Raw genomic sequence first — 11,605 nt, forward strand, 5'->3', positions numbered from 1 at the left:
GTGACTATCTCTAGTTTATTTCAAACATCTATAAATGCAATGAGAGTCTGTCTGTCTGTCTGTCTGTCTGTTAGGGCACCAGTGTGTGAAGTGCTGACTTTGACATTATTTGGATCAGAAATGAAGGAGATATTGGTAAAAAAATAAAATAAAACAGGCACACATTGAACAGTGACTGAGCCAGTATAAGTGACACTGAATGATTGATTAGATATCGTGGTATCTCTTTTGACAACGAACAAAAAGGAAGCTACCACTCACAAGAACCACAAGAACACTGTTGCACTCTCGCAGAGAAGAAAGTTCTCATAGATCATTTTTAAACTTAATAGACAGTGCACTCTTCCTTTTGTCTCAAAGTTCCTTGAAGATAAGGGATGAGAGGAATTAGATCGGAGGCCTAGCGAACTCGGTGTGTGAAGGTTCACAGACGGGTGCTATATCGTCACAGAGATGTCGGCTCTGTGTGACTTATTACTTGTCTAAAGCTGTTTCATGTAGTAGAAAAATCTTCATGTCTTCTACCTTGATGTTCATAGTGCCGGCTCTGTGGGAGATGATGGACAGTCAGCCTGTGAACTACAGGCAATGCTGTCTGTTCTGTCTCAGCGTCTCGGCTTTGCTATTCGTCTCTTTTGGCAGTCGGGTCTCTGCAACAGGGAAGCAACATTGCCTTCCATTGTTACCTCACTGGCTTCATCTCGCTGGAGCTCGTTCCAGTTGAGCAGCCATGACATTTTGAGGGTTGTTCGATTTGTGTTCTCGGGGTTTGAGCAGCCAGAAATGATGTGTGTGTACACAAACTTTGTGCTTTTGGGGAATGTTTGCCGGGCTATTCTGGGACGGGAGCATGGGAAAATGTTGATTACCACATGTTGCAGGTAAATGTCAGAACAGAAAAGACCTTTTCTTTGAAACATTGCAAAAGTGTGTGGCTTCAAGTTCATATGAGATGATTAAACAACACCGGGGAAAACTGGTGTGAGTGAGTTGAACTGAGTACAAATGGGTTCATAACTCTGGAAGGTCAATCATTTCATCTTTGTTAAACCTCCAAAATACAGAGTTTGGCTCACAAAAAATGTGTGTGCATTTATCTTGAAAGAAAACACAGTCTCTCATTATGTTGCGTTAAGTAAAAATTCAACAAATAAAGACACAAGGATTTGCTCACATTTTGCTGTTCCTTACACATTAAAGCTGCTCACTTTATGGTGTCAAGAAGTTTTGGTGTATAATATACAAAGTTAATGGCATAATGTGCAGCAGTAGGGTCTAAGGATAGAAGGTGACTCTCGCTGTACAGACTGTAAAACCCTTCAAAATTGTGTTTGTGATGTTGAGCTGTATAAATTAAACTGACTTGACTTAATTAATAAGAGAAACAATTAGTGCTGGCTTACACTGGTCTTACCTGACCAAACTGGAAGTCAGGAGTCTCTTGTTACTATGGATTTAAAGCTACATTTTTGCAATGTGACAATTTTCTCTCACATATAGTTTGTCACCAAGATCTGTTGGCTGTTCTTAACAAAATCAGAGTCAGAGAAGCTAATTTGTGGCTGGCAAGAAGGTTACCGGTTCAAATCCTGGTTCGGCTGTGGGCCTTTGTGGAGTTTTCAGGTTCTCTCTGGGTTCTCTCTAGGTTCTCTCTAGGTTCTCTTTGGGTTCTCTCTGGGTTCTCTCTGGGTTCTCTGGGTTCCTGTGGGACAAAAACACGCAGATGTTAATTGAGAGAATGGTGAATGCTTGTTTGTCTCTGTGTGTTGGTACTGTGATGGACTGGTCATCTGTCCAGGTTGAACCCCGCCTTCCACTCAATGTCGGCAGTGACTGGTTCCTTCCGCCTTGTGGAGAATAGAGAGATAAACAACGAGTGAGAGGCTAATGATTTCATGACTAATAGGTCTAACTATTGCAATACGCTTTTCTCTATCTTGCCAAAAAGAACCCTGCTGACTGATAAACACCTGCTTGTTCAGAACTCTTTTAATACGATATCATAGAGGCAGAATATTCAGCTCTGCTGATGCTTGGGTTTTTTTTTTTTAAACTGTTCTCCATTTCCCACAAAGCAGCGGAGAATCTGTGTTTAGCTCCCAAAACTGTGGAACACCGTGCCCATGCAGCCACATCAGACGGATATCTTTAAAAAACACAAGCCCTTTTTATTCAGACAAGCATTTTGGTGGACACAGGACGCCTTCACTTCTCTTTTTCTGCCTTTTAACATTGTTGACTTTTATGGATGCTTTTAAATCACCGCCTTTTATTGGATGTTTTATCTTTTATATTTCCCCCCCTGCATGCTCTTTAAAACCAGAATCACTTTCCATACTATATTTTTTATTTATCTGTTTATGCACGTTCTCTTCTTATAATCTTCAAAAAAAGATGTATTGTGAAACATTTTAAGGTGCACTTATATATGAAAGATGCTCTATAAATAAAAGTATAATTACTATTATTTTACTACATCCTGATGGTGCTCACTGTATCTCACCATACAATGCAGTATAACAGAGTGTGACATTGACTGTTTTGGAATAATTCACCTCGTGGCACTAATGTACTGTCACATTATAACTTGAAGCCTTCGCGTGGTCATAAATATCACGCAGCTGCTTCTCCGTGGCAAAGTCAGTCGTCCTCATAATCACCAGCAACAGCAACAGTGTACGCCTCATCATTGCTCCACCCTCTTCCCACTCACGCACTCCTCTCCACTCCATGTCCTGGCTCCCACCCCTCGCTCTCAGACAGAGAAACTCATTATAGGTAAGGATAAGATCGATCTAGTATTGTGGGGGGTAGAGGGGGGGTGGAGGATGGGGAGGAGCTCCGGCCCAGCAATTTATGCCCAACAATGGAGCTCGTCTCTGCATACGCTGTCTCCCTCACAGAGGAAGACACTCAAAGCTGCAAACCACTGGGTGACACACGCACAGAGTCTGGCTTCCATGACGTCTGAAGACATTACACTGACTTTCATTCATTTCCTGGACACTCACTCCAACCTTAACCTCATCCTAACCACCAAACATGTCTTCACCTTGAAATGCAACAATCTACATTACGGGAACTTGCTTTTTGTCCCTATAATGTGACAGTGTAAACAGATTTAGGTCCTCACAACACGAGTAAAACCTGGTAAAACACCATCACACCTTTGTACAGGACACACATAGACTAAATCACAGCTCAATGCCTAACCCTAAACCTAAACTAAACTAGATCCAGGTCTTAACACACATCTAAGGTGTGACAGAAGGAAGGACAAGCTAAAATGTCCTCACTTTCACAAAATGTCCTCGCTTCCGGAGGTTTATAGGTTTTTTTGGTGTTCACAAAGACAAAAGTACAAATATACCTGTACTCACATATTATTCTTTACAGCTACAACCTGAGTTGAACACCATGGAGTAAAAGTAGGTTTTTAAAGCAGATTTAAAATGCTCAACAGTCTGGGCAAGGCATTCCTGACTGAACGTGTCCAACATCTGAACATTCATACATGTTTTGATGGTCAGAGGAAATCCACGCAAACTCTGCACAGAAAGATCCCAGACCCTGGAATTTAACCCAGCATCTTCTTGTGAGACAATACCTACCCTATAATGCCTAAACTAACCCGAGCCCAAAACTCTAAAAACAAGGAATTAACCCCATCAACAGCTCTTTTAAGGTACAACAGAACATGGGGACCAGCCAAAATCCCCACACAAGTCAGATATGGTCTTCACAAAGATGTATAAACACAAGTGAACACACACATACAGCCATGGGTGCACATGTTCTAACTTACATAAAAACAAATTGATTAGGGAAGTACTTGTTAGTGCAGCCTGCACCCACAGAAATCTGCAGATGGCAGGTCAATAATGGGATTAAGCCAAGAAGCTCTTTGGTCAGAGAGATAGTTCGATTATCTTAAAAATGCATGCACATACACACACACACAGAGGAACACAAGAGTACATTTATGTACTCTGCGTCATTCTGAGAAATCTGCTGCACAACACGAGAGAACGGTCGCAGTAATGGAACACCCCCCGACCCGCCTGACATTTTTATTCTGAAGGCTGAAACGCTCTCGTCCAAGTGGGTTTGCTTCCACAGGAGAAGGCAGCGTCTCCTGCCATTGCCCTGGAAACCAGTGAGAGTAAACACAAGCGGGATTGGGTTGTTGCTCTGCGGCGCGTCTTCACAGTGGCCTCATCTCACTTCTCAGCCTATCTTTATTTCCCAGAGGGATAATACTGGCCTCAGTATCTGCTCCCCAGACTCAGGAATCCTCGGCTCCTCCAGGTGTGCGTGCACTGGAAACAAAATGTGCACACGTGTGCACTTTCAACGTTCACGCCTAATATTGTGAGGGTTAATAAGGGATTAAGCATCAAAGTAGTTAGCGGCGGAGCAGCCGAAGCTTTCCATAAATTAGCTTCACCTTTTGTCTTTATTTCCTTCCTTCGTTGAAACCGTCTTATTATTATTATTTTGGGTGGAAATCCATGCAAATGAGGATGTGTCTAATCCTGTCCCTGGCTTGCGATGATAATGGCACCTTTTATTGTTTACAGGAGGGAATTACCATGTGGCAGGTGGAGGAATGTGAGGTGATCGTGTCACTGCTGTTTGACATCACTTCATTTTGTGACTTTCATTTGAAACAAAAGCCCCCAAATTCTTCAAAATGATCTCTAGAGCCTAGAAAATAGGGGAAAACAAGAAAGAATAGTAATGAAGTATGTGAGACACAGTATTTGGATAATCTGAATCTAAATTACAGAAGAGGATTAGGGCCAAATGTAAAATAAATAAATAAATAACAGCCTGACTTCTGAGATTAGACTCAGAATTCTGGGATTAGAGTCAAAATTCTGACTTTTATTTTGAGATAAAAGTATTCTGAGATTAGACCCAGGATTCTGAGATTAGGGTCAGTATTCTGACTTTTTTCTCAGAGATTAAAGATGGAATTCTGAGATTAAAGACAGAATTCAGATTTTTTTCAATTCAAGATTTAAACATTTTCACTTCAGTGGAGTATTGTTTTTGTGTCTGTCTGTTCCTCTTGCTTGCACTTGCATATATGACCAACAGAGGCCACCAGAGGCTTGTTGCAGTGAATGGGGTGAAGTCTGCCAACTCTGATTGCCTTGTTTTTTAATTTGTTTCCAAAGAAATTCCCATTTGGCCCTAATCCTCTTCTGCACTAAACTGTATGAATCTCAACACAAGAAATATGTCATTTACTACCTCAAAATGTATCTATTTTGCTACATTATTTTTTAAGAATGTTTGTTGCAAGTCTGTCCGGTAATCTTTGTGAAATCTTGCTGACAAAGAAACAAACAAACATCGCCCATTTCAAAGACGCAACGTTAGTAGTAAAAGTACAAAATTGAGTTAGTGAGGCACCTCATCTCCTGTGTTTATTTATCACCTGAACATAACTGACATTAATGCAAACTGTGCAGGACCTAATTACGGCCCATTAAGGATGCTAATTACATTCCCAACAATGGCCAACAAACCAGACAACCGTGTGCAGATCCCAGATCCCCTCCTCCAAAAAAAGTAAGGACTTGGAGAGTGGCCATAATTTTCTTTCACCACATGGACACCATCCATGGCCTGAGAGCGAGCAGCATCCCACAGGCGAGGACGTGGTCTCATCTGCACAGAGGAGATAACTGCACCACACCCAGGCACCCACTCGTCTGCTGCCTCCACCAACCTGAGTCTGCACAGCAGCCATCCCTCTGGCCCTGCAAACATCTTTTTTTCCCTCTCTCTTACAACTGTCCATCACAGCACAGAAAAACACACGCAGACTGATGCACGACACCACTGCACCTCGCTGGAAAGACAAGGGGAGAGAAGAAAGACAGGAGCACAGATGAGTTTAGACAGCAAAGTGACAGCAAAATGTTTTTTTCCCCCCTTCCTTCTCTTCTTGCTCTCGTCTTGGTGCCGAGAGTGTGAGTATCTCACTTTGATGTGTACGGCCTGTGATTTGGACAAAGATTAAAGTGCGTATAAGACTAAAAATGTCTCTTCTGACAATGTCGCCCCACAGGGAAATGAGTTCCTAACCATCCTGCCACATTTTAATGTTTAATAAAACATGTTTAAAAATGAATTAAATGGATAATAAATGAATAAAAACGCTGCAGGATCTGAACACACACACACACACACACAGTGTGGTGAATGTCAGTGTCGTTTGTACAGAATGTAAACAGATGAACAAACATGTAGAGAAGTGACATTTTCACCGTTTTGGCTGCAGACACAAACACAGAGCTGGTTCAAGCACCTGCAGCCTCACAGCAGGAGTCCGCTCTTACTTTCTCGTCTTCTCCTCTAATTTATTTCCTCATCTTTAGGAATTTAAAATACAGTGGCGGTGATTTTGCATCGAGGGAAGACACAACATTCAGCGTGTGGTTTATATATATCATTACAGCGAAGTTGTCTAACATAAATAGTGTGTGTGACCAGGCGAATCTCTGCACTACGCTTGTTTTCATTTTCATTACTTGGGACTAAAAATCAATGGCTGATTCCTGATGGGGGGGTGGGGGGGAGGTTCTCAGCCGGGAGTGAAGCGAAGCGTCTGTGGGCATGTCAGTGTTTCCTGCAAAGTGTTTATCAGGCGACCCACTGGCCACTAGCCAAGGAGATTATTATATTGACTCCACACTCTCACACAGTTTGAAGGATTTCGGGGCAACGACAACAAGGATCACGCGGTGACAACAGGTGGATGGAGAGCTTTCGTGTACTGAGTGATGACACACCAGAAGCAATAACCTCAGCCAAATCTGCCTTTATATAAAGTGATGCAGGCGCAAGTGTACTGAGCACCTTTAACAGACCTGAGTTTACAGCCACAAAATTAGCTTTTCGTCGATATCCAGATAGTTTGGAGTTTATTACGTGAAGTTTTGATTTAATCTGTGGAACCGTCTAGGGTGTAAGGACTAGTGACATTAAAGGTGAGACTGCAGTGTGCAACAAGCAGAGGACTCCCTTTCCCATGTGTGTTGCCATATGTAGATCCTCCTTAAAAAAAAAGCGTATTACAAGAACCAAACAAATTAGTTACTTTAAAGTGATATCAAATGGTGCGTTAGAGTGAGAGTGAATGCTTGTACCCCGCCTTTCGCAACCCTCATGTGGAGGATAAAGCAGTAGAAGAAGAGTGAGTGAGTGAGTGTGTGTGTGTGTGTGAGTGATACCAAAGTGGTGCCACACAGCGGAGTAGTGGCTGGCGCTGTTGCCTCACAGCCAAGAGGGTCACTGCCTCAAATCCTGGTTCAACAGAGGGCCTTTGTGCATGTTGGTTTTCTCTGGGTGTTGGCCTGGCGACCGGCCTTTCATCCCACGTCAGCTGGGATTGGCTCTAGTCCCCTTGCGACCGCCATGTGGAGGATAAAGCAGAAGAAAATGAGTGAGTGAGTGATTAAAAACATACTTATGGGTAGTTTATTCAGTTTCTGCCAGTAAACCATTCTAAATGTTACACAGTGGCCACGTAGAACAAAATGGTACGTTGAAAATGATTTGTTACTGGACACTAAGCTGTGATATTCCTTCTTTTTTTATATATATGAAAGTCATTTTTCAGTCAAAATCCATTTACCTCCCTGGCATTTGGAAATGCGAGACAATGAGAGGATGTGCAATATACTGTGCGAGGATAGAAATTCGTCAACCTTCACTGATTTTTCTATACCATTTATACGGTGAGAGGCAAAATGTTGAATCACACCAGGCTTTTGTTGGCGATGCTGCGAATCAATGCCTTTACAACCACATTGTGTTTAAAATACCAGATTTTCACCCGTGTGATGAATTGCAGACATTACGGACGTTCCCTTCCAGTTACTTTACCGCGAGGCGTTTTCTAAATTGAGTTTTCCCTGAAAAGTACATGATGATATATTGTATATCAATAACCGAGAAATAGACTCATATTGAGAAATACATTATAGTTTTATGGTGCTATTACAAACTTCAGCACTATCTGTAAAGCTGCACACTGAGGTGAACCAAACTTTATCTTTATTTTAAGGCATTTGTGAGCTTAATGCTTTATTCTGGTTATTGCTAGTGTCATCGCAGTCGCTTGTGTTCCCCAAATGTATATTTTTTTCAGTGGTTTTTAAGTCATATCTCTGACTCTTACACTCTAAACCAATACAAAATTGAATTAAAGCTGCAAGCAGTGTTGTGCGGCACCCAATTGCTGACATGGTGTTGGGATGAAGTTCGTGTTTGTAGATGGGTCGGTCTCTTGTGTCACATGTGACGTTTGACAAACGCCAAATTCAAAACGGCCGACTTCCTGTTGAGTCGAAGTCATAGCTCAATGGTGTTTTTGTTCGTTCCCAAACTAAGTTTCGGCCATTTGACCTGAGGGGACGCTACTGGGCCATTTTACATTGTTTTTTTTCGCTTGTTCTGATTTGTGTGCCAATTTTCTGTCTGTTTTCATGCACGTTGAGGTCAAATTTAGGGTCAAAATCAAGATCCTTTTGGGGAGAAAAAGGAAAACTACTTGACGAACAATAGATCCTCGGGCCCTAACAACTATCCTAGACAAACACCTCTTTAACTTCTGCTCATCTCACCCATGACCCAATTACATCACTAACTACACACAGATTGGATTATGGCATTTTTTGTATATGTAAGAATACCATGTTTTTAAAAAACAAGGTTGGTTGCACAGGCGGTCAATAGAAACGGCAAAAGTATCAAATCGCAAAGATTAAAAACGAGGAAAACACGAATGAAACGCTGGACGCAGATAAGACAAACTGGCAGAAACTGAAAGGAGAGCAGCGGCTAAATACCGAGGTTAGTTAACTGGACACAGCTGACAGGAACGAGGGAGGAGCAGGTAAAGACACGGCGGAAAACATGCGTCATGAAAATAAAAAACATGACGTGACTTAGAGGTGATGTTACACACACATGGACCAGCGTATGACGTGAAGAAAGCAGACAGTCCAAAGTTTCTAACAAATTCCTTTCACCTTTCTTTAATCATTCATGTTGTTTTGTAGATTCAAAAAAAGAACCAAAGTGCTGTTTGGTTAAAAGCCTGTGTTGTTTTTCCTTCAAAAACATGTTTTATATAGAACTGGTTTTGGAGCATGTTCCACTTCTGAGAAAAAGATGATCATTCCTTTCTTTCAAAGGCTCCTCTTGTTTACAGAATCCTGTGTTAGTCCCTGTGCCTCTCTCCGTCTCTCTGTCTCTCTCCGTCTCTCTCTCTCTCTCTGTCTCTCTTTGTCTCTCTCTCTCTCTCTCTCTCTCTCTCTCACTCCATTGCCAGACCAACTGTCTCTCTCTCTCTCTCTCTCTCTCTCTCTCTCACTCCATTGCCAGACCAACAGCTGCTTCTCCCTTGGCCAGCGTCCAAATGGACGACTGAGGAGGGTGAATGGGTTTTTAATTTCACTTGTTAACGCTGTTTTCTCTCTGGTTCCTCCCTCACTCTCAGCTGCAGTGCCAACACTGTTAAGACAGGAAGAAGGGAAGTAAACAGCAGTTTATGGCCGTCACAAGAGCAGGATCCTAACACCAAACCCTCAAATTAAGAGGGCGTTGATTAGACGTGAGCCGAGATATTTGAGGCTTTCCATCTCATTTCCCTCCTCATCTCATGGTTAATTGGTCGAGGAGTGTTTTTTACTTGAAGTGTCTGGAGGAGGCATGAAGCAGTGGTTATTCTTCCTGTGTTCCAGAGACCTCCACCATCGCCGCTGCTGCTGTCCAAAACCCCTGACAGGTGCATTCAGGACGCCTCAGGCAAGATGGCTGCTTCCTGAGCAAAGAGAAAGCCACAGGCTGCGTTAAATCCCCACAGCGATTCAACCTTCCCATTTAAACTGCCCTCCCACAGAGTTCTGACTAAAAAAAGTTAAAAGCTGGACGACTGACAAAATCATTATGATTAAAAATGGCTGGAAACATCTCAGGCCGACATTCTAATTTGTAATTTGTTTTTCCCCTGCAGCTGTTGCCATGGAGACAAATCATTAATGAAGTATACTGTATGTTTTTGAAACACACCTGAATTTTATTTTTTATTTTTTTGTTAAACTGTGCAGGAATTGTGGTAAATAGGGAAAATAACAGACGTGTGGGCATCAAGTCATTTGTCTCCAAAGGTCCACAGCCAGACGCCCCGAGTTCACCTCACTTTACACTGAGGACAACAGAGAACAGAAGCACTTAAGAACAGTAATAGACTCAACACAACAAGGTACTAAGACATCAAGTTACAGGACTTTTGGTGGAGTTGTGTCTGCGATTCGACAGAAAACTTTCCTCACACCACAGAGACACACTTTAAAAACAACAGACGACTGGTCCGGGAGGCTTATGAATACAATAACAGCTGAAATACATAACCACGGGACGTTTTAAACAGATTGCCTGAGACGCACTGTTGGATGAGTTCTGACACCCCGTTCTAAGTGAGACAGATTACACAGAGCCAGTTTAATTTGAATAACAAGTAGTTAACCGGCTCAGATGTGATGATGCAGAGGTGCAGATCTCTTCTTTGTTTATGTGTGTCGGGTTAAAATATAGTATACTTTTCTCCATGGTGGCCTCGCATGATCCAGCTGTGGGATGGAAATGCTGTGTCCAGACCCACTCACACTCACAGGCCACTTTATTAGGGACACCTGTTCAACCCCCTACTGAAGTTCATCAGAATGTGGAAGAATTAAAGAGTGATTAAAGAGACTTTGCATGGTTGTTGGTGACAGACGGGCTGCTCTAAATATTTAATATGAATCAATAATATGTCAGAAACGGGGAAACTTATCAAGTGAGCAGCAAATGACCACTGGTTAACAACCAAGGTGTACAAAGGACCATCTCTGTTCACACTTTATTTGTGGTCCATGAGTGTACATGAGAAAAGAAGCAATTAATTAATGACTTTAATAAAATTGCAAATGAACATTTAGAACTGATTTATACATTTAATAACCTTAAGACAGTTTTATTGTCTTTATTTTTTGGCTACTGCACCTATAACGTAATTTGCACATATATTTGTATTTATGTTTTTAATATTGTTGGTTTGGTCATTTTCTTTACAGTCATTATGGGTTGTTTTTTTCCAGGTCTCCTGGAATTAACTCATACCTGATTAAAGAAACCTGGCCTGGTGATTAAACATGATTTAACAATGGTGACGTTTTCATAGATGGTCTGTGATCAGTCAAGGGTCAACACGACCAGGAGCTGCCTAACAAAGCAGGCGAGGTGTGCCCTCTTGTGGATAAACATCAGCATTGCAACTTTTCACACAGTGGATTTAGAATTTTTGCACTCACTCCAAATAGTGAAAATGAATGTCTCACACACAAGCCTGGTGCCGAGGGGGCAAAGGGGAGATTGGGTGCCTGGCTCAGGGGCACCATAGCCCGTGGTCCTTCCCGGGATTGAACCAGCAACTTTTGAACCGACCTTGGAAACCTGACCGCAATGTTTACTAACCACATCATTACTAACAATTACCAGTGTTGTCTTCATGTTATCTTTCTTTCGTGAATAATCCGCAAAT

General features: G+C 42.1%; 1 long non-coding RNA gene across 1 annotated transcript; it reads right to left on the reverse strand.

Annotated features, from left to right (window-relative positions):
* Window positions 1–200: 200 nt before the first annotated feature.
* Window positions 201–4,904, reverse strand: LOC122784751. Its single transcript, XR_006362219.1, has 2 exons — window positions 1,579–4,904; window positions 201–837 (listed from the first exon to the last, which is right to left on the reverse strand). It is a non-coding gene; the product is annotated as an uncharacterized LOC122784751 (long non-coding RNA).
* Between the last annotated feature and the right edge of the window lie 6,701 nt (window positions 4,905–11,605).

Source organism: Solea senegalensis, linkage group LG19 (assembly GCF_019176455.1).
Source record: "Solea senegalensis isolate Sse05_10M linkage group LG19, IFAPA_SoseM_1, whole genome shotgun sequence".
In the NCBI taxonomy this organism is placed as follows: domain Eukaryota; kingdom Metazoa; phylum Chordata; class Actinopteri; order Pleuronectiformes; family Soleidae; genus Solea; species Solea senegalensis.